This window comes from Adiantum capillus-veneris, chromosome 27 (assembly GCF_014529385.1).
Source record: "Adiantum capillus-veneris isolate H3 chromosome 27, ASM1452938v2, whole genome shotgun sequence".
Lineage (NCBI taxonomy): Eukaryota > Viridiplantae > Streptophyta > Polypodiopsida > Polypodiales > Pteridaceae > Adiantum > Adiantum capillus-veneris.
Genome location: NC_140957.1, coordinates 89,921,802 through 89,943,013, shown reverse-complemented (window position 1 = coordinate 89,943,013; position 21,212 = coordinate 89,921,802).

Below are 21,212 nucleotides of genomic sequence, written 5' to 3'. Positions count from 1 at the left end.
AATTTCCATGCACAACTTGAAGCCAAAATGCATAGGAGGAGCGGAAATTCTGACAAGAATAGCTTATGAAGCTATTGGAGCTAGAGATCAGTGGCCAAAGGCTCCCTCCCAGAATGAGTGGCTTAGAGAAGCCGACGAGGAGGAAGAACAGCCCGAAGTACCCAAGAGGGCATCCACAAGAGCACGCCGGAAACTAGAAGTAGTTTCAGAACCTGAAGAGGATGTGGACGAGCCACTTAAGAAGAAAGTAAAGAAGAAGGTTGCTCCCAAGCAAACCAAAAGTCAGAAAGCGGCAAGAATGGAAAGATTAGTGGAGCAGTTTAGAGCGGAAAGAGCTCTAAAGGGTGACTTTGAAGAAAAGTGGGTGCCAGACCCCACTAAAGTTGGAACTAGCTCGGCCAGGCCACATATTGATCAATACGATCAATATATTAAAGCTTATGAGGAGTCAGAGGCTATTTTGGAGCAGCAACCTGTCGAGCCATACACTGAAGAGGAGGTACAACAATTAAAAGCTGAGCTGAAAAAAGACAACAAGGGGAAAAGGAAAGTAGATGAGTCTACTAAGCCTCAAGAGAAAGATGGGCAAGCCGACAAGGGGAAAGCCAAGGAAGTTGAGGACAAACATCCCTCTATGACTGATGTACCAAGCCCGAAGAAGACGGAAAAAATTGTGGAAGAGACCACATTAGAGGTGGACACAGATGTTTTGGAAAAGCCAGAAGCCGAGACCAAAGAAAAGAAGATAGATCTAGTTCAGCAAAAGAGAAATGATTATGAGGATCTGGTAGAGATAGGATACACCGAAGAAGAGGCCCTTGAGGCAGTTTATGGGATCACCCTACAAAAACAAGATGAACGGAGAGGGACGGAGAAAAAGACAAAGAGTAAAAAAGAAAGTGAAGAGAAACTGGACGAACCGAAAATACTAGAAGAGCCAAAGCCAGTGGAGATGGTGGCGGAAAGAGCTTTAGAGTTTACAGATGATGATGAAAAAGACATGCACATGGTGCATGAACTGCTCAGCAAGATAAAAGAAAGGTCCAAGGCAAAGGAAGTAGAGATTGAGACAGCCAAACAAAGGGAAGCGGAGTTGCAGAGAAATTTAGAGAATGCTATGACTGAACCTGAAAGTCATAAAGCATCACTCTATGACGCGGAAAACGAGAGAGACGGCTTGATACTCCAACTAGCCGAGGCTTCAAGAGAAGTAACAAGTGCACAGGAAGCAAGGGAGCGGATAGAGGATGAGTTGGAGGCGGCTAAGGATGAGCTCATTCAGCTAAGGGAAAGAGTCGAGCTCCAAGAAAGAACAATCACTAGACTCAGGTCTACCCCTAGAGCTAGCAGAGCAGGAACCGAACAAGAGGGAGCTATCGTACCAGTTTTGGAAGACCAGGTTCGAAGCTTACAAAGAGAGCTAAGATTAGAGCAAGTGCAAAGGTTGCACATTGCAGAGGGATCATTGGCCGCAGAGGAGAGGATCACATTAGAAAATCAAACACTACGGACAGAGAATGAGGCCCTCCGCAAACAGCTCCAAGATCTACAAGAGCAACAAAGGAGAGAGACAGAGACACCACAAGAAGAATCAGGTGGAGTAGCCATAGAGCTACTAGAAACTGGAGAGGCAACCACAATTGAAGATCCAGCCCCAGCTCAAGAGGTGGCCTCGACTTCAAGAATCTCTGAAGAAGAAGAACAAAGGCTCCATGACCAAATAGAAAAGTCAGCAGAGGAGAGTGCCAAGGTGAAAATGGAATGGGAGAGGAGACTCCTAATCTCCATTAGACTTCAGGGACTAGACACAAAAGTGCTCCATGAACAGTGGATGCAACCCAGCCTGCCTTTTCCTTTGATGAAATTTGAAGTGCTAAAGACGAAAAAGAGAATAGAGGAGGAGCAGTATGTCACTCTTTACGAAGGCGACATCACAAAGGAGGAACAATCAAAGAAGATAATAGATTCACAACCTAGATGGAGGAAAGGTTGGCTGAACAAATACCCAGCCTACCTCATCTACTTGGTGGAGGCACCAAAGGAGATTCGGGAGGATGCAACCTTCTGCCCGGTGCCAAGAGTCAGAAACTGGAAAGAGCATGGCAGGATTGCAGAAAAGAAGCCAAATTGGCTTAATTATCCTAGGATGCCAGGACCAAAGGCAGGAGAGAGAATAGGTAAAGCCTACATGGTGAAAACCCTAACGAGCACCATCAAGCTCTTTACTGGCTCTCCTGACCTTTCATGTCAGATGCTCAAGAAAATCTGCAGGACTCTCTTAGCTTGCATTGAAGTGTTCGCGCCAGATAAAGCCACGACCTCGAGTCTACTATCGACGGCCGACACGGTGACTGATATGATGTACGATCTTTCATTGCAACCTTCTCCAAAAGTGTTACACCTCCTATACCAAAGGATTATGTTTTTGCCTAACTTCCACATGCAAACATTCGAAGAAGCTTTCTACACCGGCTTCTTCACCCACGAAAGCAAAATATTCGGCCCGACCTTGACCATCGGCAACCTACGATACGAATCACACGCGCCAGATAAAGCCACGACCTCGAGTCTACTATCCACGGCCGACACGGTGACTGATATGATGTACGATCTTTCATTGCAGCCTTCCCTAAAAGTGTTACACCTCCTATACCAAAGGATTATGTTTTTGCCTAACTTCCACATGCAAACATTCGAAGAAGCTTTCTACACCGGCTTCTTCACCCACGAAAGCAAAATATTCGGCCCAACCTTGACCATCGGCAACCTACGATACGAATCACATTTGTAGATGCTCAAGACGATAGGACTTTATTGACCAAGCATAAAATTCATGTCAGGGACGACATGAACGCGGAGGGGGGGAGTGTTGAGCCAGCAGAGGATCACACCCACATTTTTGCTCACACTCATCATTTTGTAACCATTGATTGTAATAAATGTCTTTCCGACATTAATTTTGATTTGAGCCATTCATTAAGTAACGGGACTCAATTGAGTTTCCAGCTTGTAATCCCGAAGTAATTTCACTTGCTGATGTAATTAGTTAGAGATGTTCTCACCTCCAAGGCTGAGGTATATAAGCCAAAGTTTTTGTAACCTAAAGGAGATTATTAATCAAAGTGAGTTTTTTTGAGCGCCGTGACTGTGTCTGAGAGAGAGAGAGAGAGAGAGAGAGAGAGAGAGAGAGAGAGAGAGAGAGAGAGAGAGAGAGAGTCTTATATACTTGCTACGCGAGCTACGAAGCCGCCATTGGAGAAGCGACACCGCCATTGTGTTAACAACGGCGAGAGCTACGCACAGATACCAAGAGTGCGTGCTATCGGCTTCTATGTGTGGTAAGTTCCTACGAGCTTCGGTGTGAGTTTTCTTCCAACTCGTGTGTCGGAATGGAGCGTGCAGCATATCTATAGAACCACAACGAGTAGAGCTACACATTAGTACCATCGGGGTCAAGTTTCGATCACTTGTATTTTTTGGCCTGTCTTCATACGCGTTTACCGCACGGAGTGATTATAGGTTGATTTTGCAGTTCAAGTCTTTAGGGTGTTGTTCTTACCTAGTGTATAGACTTCCCCTTGAGTTTGAGATCGATTCAATGATTCTAGATCCTGTTTCGTATAGCATTCGTTCGTAGTACGGATTTCAGTCACTTGCGTATTTCAGAACTTAGATTTGATTTCCTTAGTAGTGATTGCCATTAGAAGTTCGAGTAGGTGATTTGACACCCACCTAGTTGTTTCCATGCGCCTGCGGGTCAAGCTCCGTTCTCGTCTGACAAATTCTGTTGTTGGTCGAGTTCTCGCTATTTAGCTTCCACTAGCGGCGTAACCGCCTTAACACAATCCTCTCCCAAATAGTGACTCTAGCTAACCTCAACATAATGATTTCATCACTTTCTTATTGTTTTAGAAAGCCACCGTGACCCTTTCACTTGTTATATGAAGGCATTAAAATATTCTTTGTTTTTGTTGTACAATGTGTTTTTTATTTTATTTTGGTTCAAATGATAATGTACAATGTCCAACTTTCACCTTATTATTTGACAATATTAACCAAATATCCCTCTAATTTGTGGAGAAATTCTCGAAACTCCTGTATCTATTTTGGTTGGATTATTCAAAATTTTCTAATCTTTATTTCTTTTTGACAATTGAGATCCATTTTTGAGTGTTTAGCATGTAGTTTGTCACAAATTAGCTCGCAAAAAAAAGGCTATTATGTCTAAAAATAATGAAGGAAATCATCTCCAAAGCCTACATAACCAGCTCAAATTCTAGTTTTAGCAGCTTGTATTGATGGACAATCGATCTTCTTACGAAAAGCTACAAATTTTTTAATCTTTGACGATATATAATCTCACAACGAGGGGTATTCTGGAAACTTTTAAAAATTTGAAGGGCATTTTGAAAATTTATGACAAAATATTGAGGATATTTTGAAAAATTTTAAGATTTGAGGGGTATTTTGAAAATTTTCACAAATGAGAGAATTTTGCATAGAAGTTTCCAAAGTTTGGAAATGTATCATGAATAATGTAATGTATGTCTTTATTTTCTTTTCTTTTTATTTTATGTAGTTTTCAAATGATTAGGTCCGTCCAATCTCAGAAAAATAAAAATTCTTTCAAAACATATTAAGTGCATAAGTGAAGGGTGAATCCAGGAAATGACAAAACAAATGAAGGTGGAAAGTCAAAAGACATATGAAGATAGAAAGTCAAAAGACATATGAAGGTGGAAAGTCAAAGGACCTTTTGTGTCCATATAAAGGGTGTTTCTCTTCTTTTTAATTTTTCCACTTTAGCGGTTTTTTCTCTTTATAGTGTCCTTGCTCTCTCTCTCTCTCTCTCTCTCTCTCTCTCCTCCAAAAAAGTTGTACCCATCCTTCTTAGCTAATACTCTTGCAAATCTACGTGCTTGGTCATTGTCCACTGCTACATGTTGTAGACTAGCACATCATTTTTGTTTTTGTTTTGAGGGAAGCTTTAAATCAGGAACACCTTCTAATTTTTTTGAAGCCATTAAGAACACATTTTACTTTTAAAAAATTTAGTGATAATGTACACCTTTCACCTTGTTATTTAGCGAGGTCTCCCCTAATACATAAACCATTTGTGATATCTATGCATAATGTATAATATATTTCTATATCAAAACACAACAAAAGTTCCATGTGATTTTAGGCACTCATCAAAACTTGCTTTCCTTGAGGCATGGCAGTGTGAGTGGCAGTGGGTGTTGATGTATGGGTGGATGTTGGGGTGATGGTTGGTGCCATGCCTTGTGGGAGCATGGCCTACTTGTCAATTTTTTTATTTGAATATTTGAATATATCTCCATAAATCTCACCCCCCACCCCCCCCCCCCCCCCCCCCCCCCCCCCCCCCCCCCCCACCCCCCCCCCCCCCCCCCCCCCCCCCCCCCCCCCCCCCCCCCCCCCCCCCCCCCCCCCCCCCCCCCCCCCCCCCCCCCCCCCCCCCCCACCCCCCCCCCCCCCCCCCCCCCCCCCCCCCCCCCCCCCACCCCCCCCCCCCCCCCCCCCCCCCCACCCCCCCCCCCCCCCCCCCCCCCCCCCCCCCCCCCCCCCCCCCCCCCCGCCCCCCACACACACACACCAAAAGAGCAGTTCTATGTATACTTTTCAACAAAAATCTAGATCAATATGATTGAACTGAATCAAACATCCATGCACTCAGCAACACTACCACTACACTACCCTCATTGGACGTCAAAATATTTCATAATAAATTTTATAGAGTTGTCGTTTTCAAATGATAATGATCAACGTGCACCTTTCACCTTATTATTTGCGTGGGGGCTTTCCTAATATATGAATCATTTGTGATTATGTATAATGGATAATATAATTTTATATTAAAACACAACAAAAATTTCATGTGATTTTAGGCACTCATTTAAACTTACTCTCCACTAGCTCCAGTGACCCGCCTACGGAGGGTTTCGCTCGCTCTTACCATTTATTTATTCACAATATGTAAATTGGTTTTAGAGACTTACTTTTGAAGTGTCTCAATCGTCAACTATCTTGAAGGCAAAGGCATGCTAGACATAGCCAAGGCTAACCCAAAATATTGCTCTCTCTCTCTCTCTCTCTCTCTCTCTCTCTCTCTCTCTCTCATAAGTGAATGAAGCTTTTCTACAATGCCAATGTATTACGGCTTGGGAGAAATCCGGTGGGTCACTCTTCATACATTACACCACCCATATTGCCCCCAACTCAAAACCATGTTCTTTGATGGAAGAGGAAACCGTACTCACACTTACATGCTTGAGCCTATCCCCTTGTCGGTGATATGCACTATTGCAACCATTTGGCTTAGCTCCCATTTCCTTCGATGCCAGACAGGGCATTGAGGCAATGGAGAAGAGTCAAATTGATTGTACACATTATGCTCACTACAAGTTCGAGAGTGTGAGTACTACACACTACTAGAGTGCTCAGCTTTTGGTCACATCCAAACTTGCTTCTCTCACATTTTCAGCCATGACATAGACCTACACACTTTCCTCTCCCAGCCACAGTGTGGGCTCTCCATTGCTATTCTCATCACCACACTTTTGGAGCATTGAGAGTCACTCATCAACCATACACATACTACATCACATGTAACTTTGGTCCCATAGGTCATATTTGACCTCCGAGGACGATAATAAAATCTCTCTCTCTCTCTCTCTCTCTCTCTCTCTCTCTCTCTCTCTCTCTCTCTCTCTCTCTCTCTCTCTCTCTCTCTCTCTCTCTCTCTCTCTCTCTTTGCGCAATGAAAATAGTTCGAGGAGGAGTTGGGGAAAATGTGGCGATTGTGGATTGGTTGGTGCCATTGTGCATGTTCAAGGCAGCGTGGATGTGGATACTAGTAGGTGGGGGCCTCGGTGGGGGCATAGGGGGTCAAAGTGTGACCATTGATAGGCTACATGGTCAAGCAGGCACACAACTTCAATGTAACGTACGATTGGATATTGTATTACTTTGAGAAGATACTATCTACTATATTACTCTCGGCAGTTGGCCACATTCTAGTAGCGATCTTGTCACAACCTTTTTTTTTCAGCCCTCATTTTCCAATTAAAGCCCCCCCCCCCCCCGTTGACTGGATAATGCTTAGTTGGATATTCTTAAGTCTGTTATGTTGCTCAGTTGGATATTATTTAGTCACATGTTGCTTAGTCGGATAATCAAATAACTACAGTTAGCATATGTGCCAAGACTTGTGAGGATATAACCATATTCAGGTAGGTTAGTTAGAGAGGGAGAACTTGACGCTTTGGATGGATATGTGAGAGATTCGGAATTGTAACTCTGTTTTGGTGAGCAATAGCAAACTTTGAGTTGACAAATGCTTCTCTCTCTACTATTAAATATTTTTTATGTGTGTTTCTGCTTACTCTCATTATGTTCACGACATTTACATGAGAGTTAAGAGTGTTTCTATGATGAGTCTGATCATGAGATGGCTAATTGTTTTCTATCTGATAGCATGTTTGAGTGTGAATTGCATGTGTTGATGAACCCCAACACATTTGGAAATCCCATTGTAATTCTTGGGGCTGTTGTGTTTGATTATCTTCTAAGTCAGCATTCAAAGTCGGTTTTTGGGCTACACTAAATGATGATGTATGTCCGAAATACCTAGAAGGGTATCTTGAGTCTATTACACTAGGGCTGAGGACCGAGCAGGAAATATTGAACCCTTTCAATATGATCCAACCATAGAGGAAGAAGGAGAAACAGATGTCTCTGAAGTGCATCTAGAAATTTAGGTAGGGGAGAGTTCAGGAGCACCAGAGGGTAGGCAGGTGAGGCAATTGGTTGGAGCTCTACTCTTGACAGTAGGATCTGCAAGAAGTAGGAGAAAACTCCACTTTAACCCACTACAAGTATCTACCAGGCAAAAACCTAGGAGATTACCTTAGCCTCCCCCTATGGTGGCCTCTACATCACACATAGCCTGAAATCCCCAAGCATCATCTCAGCACCTAAGGTGTGCTATCCTATAATTCTAAGGGGCATCACTTAGCGTGTGTGCGGCTAGGACACAGACAAAGATGACCTGGAGTGGCAGGAGTGAGATTCCATCTAGCTAGCCAACATAAAATGATGAGATAGCCACTTCCGGATAGAGAGAATGCCTAGTCAACAATTAGGAGTGTGTGCACAAGAGAGGTATGTGACAAAGGTCTGAATGGAGCATGACAAACTGGTGATGTTGCACTTGATGAAATACAAACAGAGTGATATACAAGGGAAGAATATCATCCCATGGATATGGGGAGAACAAAGCTAAGGAGAAGAGAGAATGGACTCAAAGATCATGATAGAATTGCACACTTTGTTGACGATGATGATACTTACAAACAGTGATCTTGGCTGATACCAACCTTGCTCCTGACACTAGGGATGCATGATGGAATGGGAGCGCCATATGGTGCATGCGAACTTTGGAGTTAGTGTTGTTAGGTTAGTTGAGGGAAACACCAAGATGATGCAACCACCAACGACGTCGATCACTAGCATCAAGAGTGGCCCTGAGTAGGACGGTGTTGATGCACTCAATCCTAGTGTGGTCATGCTGAATTGCGGGGTGATAATGAGTGCCTTATGTGGATGGGGTGACTAGTAAGTCAACCATGGTGTGGATGGAGACTGGTGGTGGTGGTGGTGATGTTGCAAATGCTGGAACACTCATACTTGCAACAAGCATGACACCGTGAGCTCCCTAGCTCGTGAAGTGAATTATGTGCTTAGTGGTGTATGGAATGTAGAAAGAATGGAGCCTGTGTGGTGCTTCTGGTGTGTTTTTTCTCTGTCCCCCTTGTGATTAGTGGAGCCCTCTTTATATAGGCCTGAGAGGTGGTCCTTACCAATGGTCCTTACAAATACCCACTGGTCATTGTATAGAGTCTAGATGCCTCTTCAGTGAGAGAGCTTAGAGAGGGAGAGAAGGTAGAGACAAAGAGAAGGGAGGTAAGAGTGGGATGGGGAGTTTTTTTACAATTCACTAGCCGTTGGCTAGGTTATTAGAGAAGAGTGGAGATTGGGGCATTTACAATGGGTGTTGTTGATGGTTTGTGTGGCTAGTATGAGGTTAATGCTATCAAAAATTGATGTCGTTTTATGTTTCCACTCATGGTCCTTTGTTGCGTGATGCCACTATGTCATATTGGGGCACCTTGTGGTCGCATTTCCCTTATGTTACTCTGCACATGCTGGCAGTGGGTGCACTGGGGTCGTCTTGTTGCGGTGGCCTTCTGGTAATGCCTTGGTTGGTTGATCTTGTTTGTACATCTGCGTTGTGTGTGCGTGCTTGGGTGTATTTACCTCTATGATGGCGGGTGTGCATATGTGCATGTCCATTCATGAGTGCTAGTGTGTGTGTGTCTCATAGGCTAGCTATGAGCAAATGTGTGTGTTTGTGATGTATGTGGGTGAGTGTGTAAATAACGAGAAAGAGAAATGAAATGAAATGAAATGTTATATTAACATCTTCAAACGGCCAAAGTGACCTATGAGACCAGAAAGTTACAATGTGGTGGATCTGATACAAAGTTGGAGTAACAAAAAATGACAAAATAAAATACTATGGAATCCAAAACCGCTAGGTGTGAGCTAAGCAGCTATGTGGGATGGCTAAATCACAAAAGATTCAGCATTGTTCGCTGGTGGATCTCATCAATCTCCTCCATGGTTAATAGCCTCACTGGGCGTTGTGCATGCCGGGCCAAAGTGATGCAAATCCTCTAATGTGGCCTCCATCGATGTTGTGTAGTCCTCCATAGTCGTGGGTGTCTCGATCTCCCTAGCTCGGTCGCTCGGTTGATCAATGTGCCTCTAGTGCGAGATGCCCCACTACTGACCTGTATAATGCCATGACTCCCCAAATGAGCTATGTGGGTACTCCCATCTCTTGTAATCGCTGCACATCAATCTAGCTCTAGGTACTATGTCAAATGCTTTGCAAAATTCCACAAAGCTACAATAGGTCCGTCTCTAATGTGATTGCCCTCCTCAATGATAGCTTTGAGTGTCAAGATATGGTCAAGAGTAGAAAAACCTCTTCTGAACCTTGCCTGCCCGGTTGCACGTATCCTCTCTCTCTCTCTCTCTCTCTCTCTCTCTCTCTCTCTCTCTCTCTCTCTCTCTCTCTCTCTCTCTCTCTCTCTCTCTCTCTCTCTCTCTCTCTCTCTCTCTCTCTCTCTCTCTCTCTTTGCCCATCTGTTGCTCAAGAATGGATGCATACAACCATGCCAATGTGTGTCCGATCATGATAGTGCAATAATTTCCAAGCTCCATAGGGTCTCCTGACTTGAAGATAGGTACAATAATAGATAGGATCTAAGTATCAGGCAAGCCCTCACACATGGCATGGTTAAACATAATTGCAAGAATCTCTACTAGTAGATCTCTGGCATGCATGAAGTGATCAACCACTAAGCCATCATGATCATATGCTCTCCCAGTCCTGCAGATCCTGTCAATGGCCTTCCTCACCATCTCAACGGTGAAAAAAGCACACATGTGGGGGCATAGATTGGGGGGCTTCGGAAGGGGCAGTTGTCCAGGAACTGTGTATAGAGATGACGCGTACTAGCCCCAGGCCTCTGTAGAGGTAATGGCAGGGGGAGGGGAGTGCTCATGAGAGAGCTGCCATGCCTCCCGTGAGTCTTGACTCAAGAATAGCTGGTATAGGTCCTGCTCTAAGCGAGCCAAAAATGCCCTCTTCTTTCGCCACACTAGGTGCTTAAAGTCAATCTTTGACTGTTTGTGAGTGATGTCCCCCAAAAGCACCTCCCTCTGAAGTCTAGCTCTAGTCTCACGGCACTCCTCATCATACCAGTTGTTCTGGGGTATGCTCCCAAAACGGCATCTTTGCTCGCGTTGGGTGTGTGGGTATGCCTCTTCTGTTGCATCATGTAATGTCTCTATCAGTACTAAGTAGTCAGCTCCTCCAGAGGTCACCCTGGCTGTTTTGTACATAGGTTTTTGTAGATCCCATCTATGTTTACACAGTTTGTCTCCGACGTGAAAGTGTAGAGAGTAGGGGCTGTTGGATGTGGCCTCTGTGCTACACTGAACTGAAAAGAGATGGTCAACGACACAAGATCATGATCCATTGCCACACCAATAGGTCTGGGTCCAACCGTGAGATCCTGAATACTAGAGATGAGACTCAGATGTGCCATGACATAATCCACAGTGCTGGCTCCATGTCTGTGTGGAGAGCATGTAAAACCCCTCTGTAGGCCATTCAAGATGACCAATCCATGTGTAGTCCCAATGTCTATCAAATTTTTTCCATACTCAATATGTTCCCCATCCTGTGATAGTCTGGATAGGCCCGTCTCTGCAACATCCAGCTCTCTCACCAACTCCTTTGAGGTATCATAAAAAATTGTCTGATGATGGGAAGTCCTAGCATTTAAGTCCCCTAAAATGATGATGTCACCATCTCTAGAGAACTCCCAGATATCCTCATCCAAAATAGAATGGGGGGATTTTCCTCTGGGTGGTGCATACATTGACGTACTCGGGGGAAAGTAGCAAATAGCAATGTAGAGATATCTATCTATCTTTGCTCTCAGTCTCACCCACATGTACCTAGCTTGCTCATCCCTGCGAGCTATATGTATCAATGGTTGCAACTCCTCCCTGAATAACACTGCCACTCCTCTTGAGCCCCACCTCTATGCTCTGATCGTGTCTCCTGTCTACAGGCGGTTTTCCATATGTATCCACCACTAATGTGAGGCATAGTCTGCCCAGGGGCCTAATGTGTCTCAAAGTAGAAGATGATGTCTCCCCCCACTAAAACTTTCCTCAAACTCACCCACATCAAGACACATAGATCCATTACAATTTCAGGTAGCAACTTTGTGTGTGGTCCCATACGTCTTACACCGTCATGTGGAGCGTGACTCCAATATCACCACTCTTCCATCTCGATAAAAAGCAACCTTACGGTTTTTCCTTGCCGCTCTAATCTTTGGCATTACCTCCTGCATATGAGCAATCTGTAAGAGGGTAAGATCATCCCCGAGAAAGATGCCTGTTTTCTTCAGAGTTGGTCTCTTCTTCAAAAAGTCCTTCTTCGCTTCCATGAAGGAAAAATGAAGGATGAGTGCCCTTTCTTTAGAGGTTTCCCCCTTGCTCCTATTTTTCTTGTTGCCCACTCTCCATGCTCTTGAGTGCATTGGCTCATGAACCCCCATCAAATCCATGAGTTCTTTTACCTCTTAATCCACATTTTCTTTGTCTTTAGGGCCGCAAATTCTCACATGTAGAGAGCGCACACACCTTCTTTGCTCCTCCTCTAGTGTCAGGTTAATTATGTTGGGTGTGGAATTTTTTTCCTTGATTTTCGCTTTCTTAGCAACCTCTATTTCTCGGTCTCATCGGTCTTCTGTTGAGTCTTTGTAATAACGTCTACCCAAGGGGTCATCATTTCTTTGTGCTGCTCTTCCTCCTCTTTGATGGCTCATACTTGCTCTTTGATCGTGTTGAGCTCTTCTATTAGTGAAGGTTGCAATTCTCCTTCTTCTAATGTATTTCGTGATCGTGCCTCAGTGAGATCCCTTTTGAGTGACGCAATCTCTTTGTCTTGAGCCATCACACGATTTCCTAGTGCAATGATCTTGCTTTCTTGGGCCAGAATGTGATCTGCGTGTAAGGTCTCTGACCCCGATCAAAAAGAGCACCATTGTACCTTGAAATGAACATAATGGAAAAAGTTACTTTTTTTAGCAGTTTTCCAAATCCTGTCATCAGTGCCATGATGTTTAGAATGTTTTAAAGCTTCGAAATGTGAATTAAAATAATTCTTGTAAAAAATTTCCAAAAATAGTAAGTTTTTGGTCACCCGACCCATCCAGTTTTGACCGTCTCGAAAAACTGCACCCGTACCCCGAATTTGGAAAAATGCATTTTCGGACCCTGAGGGGCTACTAAATATGGCAGGTACTCGGTCCAGTACGCCTTAGTTAGAGCTCAGTATAGCAATTTACGGCATTAAAATCCGACTCGTATGACCCGTTTTAGCCTAAAATTAATTTTTCCAAAAATTGAGCGGGGAGGCACCGGAGCCCGAGGCTGTGTGGGAACAGGCTCCAGGACACTCCAGGTCAGTTTTAGCAGCTAGGGGGCGCCTTTTGTCCTTGTGGGAGTCTTGGGAGAGTTTCCAAGTTTGCAACTAAGTGTGAGAGCCAGTTAACCAAGCCAACTGGACACTTGGTGGGTAGGAGACTGGACTTGCCAATGCATGAACTGAGTGCTCCTTCAGATGCAAATAGCAATGCAGATCAATTTTCATCTTGTAGGAGCCTATTTAAAGGTGTGCTCACACACACATATGCTCATACACACACCCAGTACACACACACACACACACCTACACACACCTTGGGGAGGTGCTTCCGGCACACACACAGTTTTTGAAGGAGAAGCAAGGAGGGAGGTGCTGCCGAAATTCTCATCTTGAGGATTAATTGGATCAGAAAAATTAGAGGATTCTCACCCCCTAATCATGATAATTATGGTTTAATTCTGGTTCTTCTTAATTCTCATCATTATTCTCCCAAATTCTTCGTCTACTATGACTACTTTTAGCTATAATTCCCAATAGCTTCTCTCTAAGTTTACATAGCTATACTCCATTACATAATCATCATCCAATTAGTTAAATTATGCAGCCATTCATCATTCTTAATCAAGGATTAATACATGATTAGGAAAGATTCTCTCTCTAGGCAGCATAGTTAATAAATTGTCAGCCAGTAATATTGTAGATTTGATGGAATTCATTCTTTTACCACTCAATAGTATTATAACTAAATTAGATTCAATCTTCTCCCACATTAAAATGTGATTAAGGCTGAAAATTAAAAACCGTCATTAGGCCATTAAGAAGAGAATTTTCTATCACACATGACTGCGGTAATTCTGCATCTTCAAATTACTTTAGGAAAGTGATTGAACTTGCTTACTTCATCTCTTTTGTAAATCAATTAGTAAAATTATGAATTTCTTAATCATCTAAGCCAAGTGATTAACCTTAGAGCCAGTTCCCATAGAGCAAGTAAAGAATTACCCATAAAATTGCTAGGTCTCGAAGGAAAAATCTAATCTCTTGCATAAGGAGGATTCTTTAATGATTCTAATCTGCCAATTGGGTTGTTATGATGCTCTCGGACCTTAGCTTTTTTCTTCAAGTTTATCATTTAAAGTAGTGAGTGTAAAATGGCCCCGGTTAAGAGAACTCGCTTCGGTGGTGCCCACGACCGCGAGGCGGGAACGAGCAATGTGAATGGAAAGGGAAAAGATCCCATGGACGAACATGCACCGGCCATCTCACGAGCCATTGACGAAGAAATGAAAGAGGTAGGTCACAATTTTATTCAGTTGTTTAATTAACATTGCACACATTTAGCTAGGAAAGAACATATCCCCAAACATGTTGGAGAAATCCGACGGAAATCTCGGCATTTGAATTCATTGTCCATTTAAGTCTAAGGTAGGAAAGAAATGATTGATGGATATACTGTTTGCAATAGGAAAGAATGTTTGCTAGGGAAAATTTAGCTCGACATGTTCATTCTATTTCCAATGTTGAATTAGTCCTGACCCCCCTACTGATCTCACAGGGGGCAGAGTTCCTCGTTAAGGGCTCTTGAATCCACGACTTGATTTCTATGTTGTGGATACCCACGACTTGCTTTCTATGCGGTGGGAACCCACGTATTGCTTTCTATGCGGTGGGAGTGTCCATGTCGTGCTTTCTATGCGGTGGACATACCTAGTTGTATGGGCAGCTAGGTGACAACGGGAAGAGTAAACTCTCGCTGGAGGGGGGATGTTGTACCTCTAGAACATTGGAATTTTAATGAATAAGTTTGAGTAGAATTTTTACTAGAATACTGTCTTGGTGCCGTTTGCAATATTGGTTGAAGGGCTGTCTTAAGGAACATTGTGATTCGAAATTTAATCAAGGAATGTTTATGTTGAACAATCATTGTGGTAGTAAATTAGGACACACAAGGAAGTGTGAGTGTGGGGGTGGAAAGTGGGGGCTTGGCTCAGGTTGCCAATGCCTATGAGAAGGGTGGTCCCGATTGGTCGGGAACTCTCTGTCTCCATAGTGTTAAAATCGATACTAGCAATACTCATTACCCCTAGAGCGGCGAAGTCTCAAGTGTACATGCCTCTGAAACATGGGAAAAAGGCTCTCCTCTTGGAAGGTGGGTCTTAGGATCGCTAGATAGTTTAAGTACGCTTCCCCTGTGAGGTGGAGCTAGATCTCACTACTAGTAGGCTCGAACTCGACTCACTTTGTGATGAGAGATCGTCCGCTAGCTAAACCCTAAACCACTTTGTTTGCTTCCGCTATATATCTAGTGGCCACCAGGTTCACCATGAGATCCACCGTTTGATACAGCGGGGTGGGGACCTCACACTGCGAGAAGATTTATTGTACCTCAAAGGTGGCGGTTAATCTTGTTCATGGTCTCGACCATTCCTTCTTTGCACTTTTGGACTGCGTCTTCTAGGGGGTTGAGCTTGTCATTCTGCTTCCTCATGGTTGGTCGTTACTAACAGACGAGACGAGATGAAATGTTGCGGAAATCTACAAGAACTCGGGATTCCACATTATGCATACATGTTCTCGCATTAAGCATGCATGGCATATTCCATTTTTGAAATTTCCTGCAATTTTTGAGTTTTGCTGTATCTGAAATCTGCTATTTACTCCTATTTTCTAAGAAACTACAGCAATTGGAAAATTGGAAATCTGCTCTAATATTTAAAAGAAACTTCCTACTGTACTTTGACACTTTTTTGACTGCTGTATTTGAATGACTGCAGAATTTTAAACTTTGAAAAATCTGCAGCGAGGGGGGTGGGGGGGTGGGGAGTGCGGGAGTGCAGGTTAGCTGACTGGACGAGGGGGGGGGATGGGCTAGCAGGGTGGCCGTTGGCGCGACAGTGTTGTAGCATACCTATAGGGGGTGGGACCAACATGTTGAAAAAGGGGGGGGGGGGGGGGGGGGGGGGGGGGGGGGGGGGGGGCACTCTGAGACTCAGGAATGCCACGCTCTCTTGTAGAAACCTGTAGGGGGCGGGACCAGCACGTTGAAAAGGAGGGCACGCTAGGGATGGGGAGTGATGTGCCCTGGGGCTGAATGCAACTCATGTAGCTTCAGCAGGTGCAACAAGTCAATCCAACATGCTGCAGGCAGGTCACATGAGCAGGTCATGCCAGCAAGCTAGAGCATGTCACACAAGAGAGAGAGAGAGAGAGAGAGAGAGAGAGAGAGAGAGAGAGAGAGAGAGAGAGAGAGAGAGAGAGAGAGAGAGAGAGAGAGAGAGAGAGAGAGAGAGAGAGAGAGAGAGAGAGAGAGAGAGAGAGAGACTTTTGATGATTCTATACAGAGAACGAGAGAGGGAGGTAGAGGGTGAGATGAACGAGAGGGAGAGATGGAGGGTGAGAAATTGAGAGTGTGTGTCCATGTGTATGGGGTGTGTGTGAGAGTGTGTGGGTGTGTGTGTAAATAACGAGAGAGCGAGCGAGAGAGAGAGAGAGAGAGAGAGAGAGAGAGAGAGAGAGAGAGAGAGAGAGAGAGAGAGAGAGAGAGAGAGAGAGAGAGAGAGAGAGAGAGACTTCTGATGTTGCTATACAGAGAATGAGAGAAGGAGGGAGAGGGTGAGATGAATGAGAGGGAGAGAGGGAGGGTGAGAGAGCAAGAATGTGTGTGCATGTGTATGGGGTGTGTGTGAGAGTGTGTGGGGTGTGTGTGAGAGTGTGTGGGTGTGTGTGTAAATAACAAGAGAGAGAGAGAGAGAGAGAGGTTGATCGAGGGAGAGCGTGAGGGGATGGGCTGAGAGAGCGAGTGAGGGAGTGTGTGTGTGTGTGGGTTTGGGAGAGAGAGAGAGAGAGAGAGAGAGAGAGAGAGAGAGAGAGAGAGAGAGAGAGAGAGAGAGAGAGAGAGAGAGAGAGAGAGAGAGAGATTATTGCCATGTTGGGTTGTTGCCGACACAGGAAAGAAGAGAGAGGGAGAGCTTGAGTTGGGTTGGTGGAGCCAAGCGAGAGAGAGAGAGAGAGAGAGAGAGAGAGAGAGAGAGAGAGAGAGAGAGAGAGAGAGAGAGAGAGAGAGAGAGAGAGAGAGAGAGAGAGCTTGTCGTTTGGTGATAATGGAGGAGAGTTGGAGAGGGTGGTGCCAAGGTGGGGGGGCGGCCCACTGTGGGTGCAAGGTCAAAGGGAAGGCAGGGTGGCAGTAGCAACATGCAAGAAAAGAAAGAATTTTTTTTTTGTTTTGTTTATTTTATGCTCCCCAAATGGGCTCGGTTCCCGCGGCCTTGGCTCCGAAGGTCGGCCATGATCATCAGCCCTCCCCCTGAAGGTTAGGACATTTATGCCTCTAACTCATTTGTTTAATCGTTGTCATCGGAGGTAAAGGTTGATGGTGCATCCTCATCTAGAATGTTGATAGGTGGAGCTTGATCAAATAGTAGAAAATAGGGTTTAAGCTGCCATCCATTGACTCTGGTCTTATGAAGCTTACCATCCACTTTCATGAGTTGGTAGCTTCCATTGGCATATTTCTTCCTGATGATGAAAGGAGCTTCCCATCAAAGTAGGGAATTCTTATCCTTGAGTGTGTCAAAGCAATTGTCATAGCAGAGCACTAACATGCCCTTCTTTAAATCTTTGTGCCAAAGTTGTTGATTGAAACTAAGCCGTTTGTGATTTACCTGTGCCGCATAATGATTGATTGCTTCTCCTCTGTCCAGAGATAATTTCTAATGGTGTGCCAAACCTGCAACAGATGTGCTCATAGAAAAACTTGGCTACCTCTACAGTTGTGATCCTAGTTGTGGCTATAGCTTCCACCCATCTAGTCATATAATCGACTCCCATGATGATGTAGAACTTCCCTACGTTGGCCCTAGGCAATGATCCTATGGCATCTATACTGTTAAGTATGGAGCCTGATTTACCCTTGTAATTTTCTCTGGTAAAAGCGCACATTTGTAAGGCCCCCATTATGAGGAGAAGCCATCGTGCGTGAAGGAAAATCACTCACCGGAAACCAAAATTTTCACGGACAAGAATCAGGGGCAACTTGACTTTTTTTTTTCACTGGAATATTCTTTTTCGCCGGAATATTATGGCCGGACGGCGGCCGGAAAGTGGTCGGAAAACAACCGTTCGGTTGGCCGGTGGCCGGTAGTCGGAAGTCAATGGCCGGTGGCCGGTGGCCGAATTCAATGGCCGGTGGCCGAATTCAAAAGCGGACTTGTCTTCTCAAGGGCGGCCACACATGGGTGGATTGGAGGGTCCGATTTGGACTTATTCGCACAAGGGCGGCTACACATGGCTGTCTCTCATAAGAGAGGGCAACCCTTTTGGCCTATAAAAGGAGGACATTTTTACACACATTTCATAGTGTGAAGTTGATGCAACAAGGTGAGTGTGAGGTGGTGAGAGTGAAGCAAGGTGGGAGCTCCATTAAGGGTATAATCCCTTTGTGAACTACTTCTTGTTTTGAAGTACTAAAGCCATTGAGTGGCTGCTTTCCCGTGGACGTAGCCCACATTGGGTGAACCACGTATATCGTGTGTACTCTCTCTCTCTCTCTCTCTCTCTACTCTATAATCTCGTGTATATAAATCTGTCTCTCTCCATTAAGTAATCTACTCAATTATCTATTTAGCTACGTCTTATTTCCTAACAACTGGTATCAGAGCAAGGTTTGCTCGTAGCTAAATTATCTCAAGGAAAGGATTCCTTCAATTGAGTGGGAGTTATGGCGGAGGAAGGGAAGCTCAAGATTGAGAAGTTCAACGGCAAAAACTACCAACATTGGAAGATGCAGATTGAAGACTATCTCTACCAGAAGGACCTCTATTTGCCACTAGGCGGTCTTGCGAAGAAGCCCGCAACAATGGCAGATGAAGCATGGATTGTCCTTGATCGAAAGGCACTGGGAACAATCCGGTTAAGCTTGGCGTCAACGGTGGCCTTCAATGTTTCGGAGATGAAGACCACGGAGGACTTGATGAAGGCACTTGACGACTTCTACGAGAAACCATCGGCATCCAATAAGGTATTTCTTATGAAGCGCTTGTTCAATCTAAAGATGACAGAGAATGGTTCAGTTGCAGAACACCTAAATGACTTTAACACAAACATAAGTCAACTTCGATCAGTGAAAATCAATTTCGATGACGAAGTGCGAGCTCTCCTTATACTATCATCTCTACCGGATAGTTGGGACAGCCTTGTGATGGCTGTAAGTAATTCTATCTCTGGCACAAATACTCTTAAGTTTGATGATGTTGTGGGTGTTCTCCTAAGCGAGGAAATGCGAAGGAGAAGCACAGGAGAATCATCAAGTGTTGCACTATCAGTGGAAACAAGAGGAAGGCTTAAGGAGAGGTTCAAAAACCAAAAGGGTCGTGATCGCTCAAGGCGGAGCAAGTCACGCACAAAGTCAGTTCTTGAATGTTGGAACTGCGGCAAGAAGGGCCACGTCAAGAAGGATTGCTGGTCCAAGAAGAAGAAGGAGACAGAGTCTCAAGACAACAAGCCAACATCGGAGGACAATGTGGCAGGTAAAGTAGAGCAAGATGCTCTAATTCTCTCATTAGACAATGTGTCTAATTCCTGGATAGTAGATTCCGAGGCTTCATTCCATGCGACACCACACAAGCAACATTTCCAAGACTACACCAAAGGTAATTTTGGGTATGTATACTTGGGAGATGATGAAGCTTGTGAGATTGTTGGCAAAGGTACAGTTTCTGTCAAAACTGCTAACGGAAATGAATGGAAGCTTAAAGATGTTAGGCATGTTCCTTCTCTTCGCAAAAATTTGATCTCTACAGGACAATTGGACGATGAAGGTCACAACATTGCATTCGGAAACAAACGGTGGAAGATCTCAAAGGGATCTTTGGTGGTTGCCAAGGGTGAAAAAGTCGGTACACTTTACTTGTGTACATTTAGCACGCAACCTTCAGCTTGTGCAGCAACTACAGAAGTTGACAGTGCGGTGTGGCACTACCGACTTGGGCATATGAGTGCCAAAGGAATGCAAATCCTTCAAACAAAGAAGCTTCTACCAGGTTTGAAAGAAGTGGACTTAGAGTTCTGTGAAGATTGTGTTTATGGTAAACAAAAGAGGGTAAAATTTCAAAAATCAGGAAATGAAAGAAAAAATAAAAAACTTGAGTTGGTTCATTCTGATGTTTGGGGTCATGCAAGTACACCATCACTTGGTGGCTCATTGTACTATGTAACATTCATAGACGATGCGACTAGAAAAACATGGGTTTATGTCCTGAAGAATAAATCCGATGTATTTTCCATATTTCAAAGGTGGAAAGCCTTTGTGGAGAATGAAACAGGTACCAAGGTTAAATGCCTCAGATCCGACAATGGAGGCGAATATTGCAGCCAAGCTTTTGAAAGCTTTTGTGCTAGCAATGGCATTCGGAGGCAAAGGACAACTCCAAGGACACCTCAACAAAATGGGATTTCGGAAAGGATGAACAGGACAATCATGGAACGAGCACGAAGCATGCGGCTACATGCAGGCCTACCGCTTGAACTTTGGGCGGAAGCTGTAAGTACGTCTGTGTACTTAATCAATCGGTCACCCTCAACGGCATTGGATGGGGGAGTTCCAGAAGAGGCATGGACAGGTAAACCGGTGAATTATGCATTTCTCAAAGTGTTTGGGTGTGAGGCTTTCATGCACATAGATAGAAGCCTAAGATCAAAGTTAGATGCAAAGTCCAAAAAGTGTTTCTTCATTGGCTATGGAGAAGGAGACTTTGGGTATCGCCTATGGAATCCTGAAGATGGTAAAATCTTAAGGAGTAGGGATGTAATTTTTAACGAACAAAATATGTACAAAGATTACTTGGAAAGAAAACAAACAAAAGAAACAGGTGATGAGTACATGGAGCTTGAGGACGGTGAAGACTCAAGGACTGCAAACGGTGACAATGTGCAACAACGTCAACCAAATGAGGAGCCTCAACCTATTCCCCGAAGATCTACAAGAGCAAGTAGACCTCCAGAAAGGTTTGTTCCTTCCTTCAACCATCTCTTGATCTCAGATTCTGGAGAGCCGGAATCATATGAAGAAGCTATGCAACATGAATCCAAAGAAGAATGGACGAAGAGCATGCAAGTG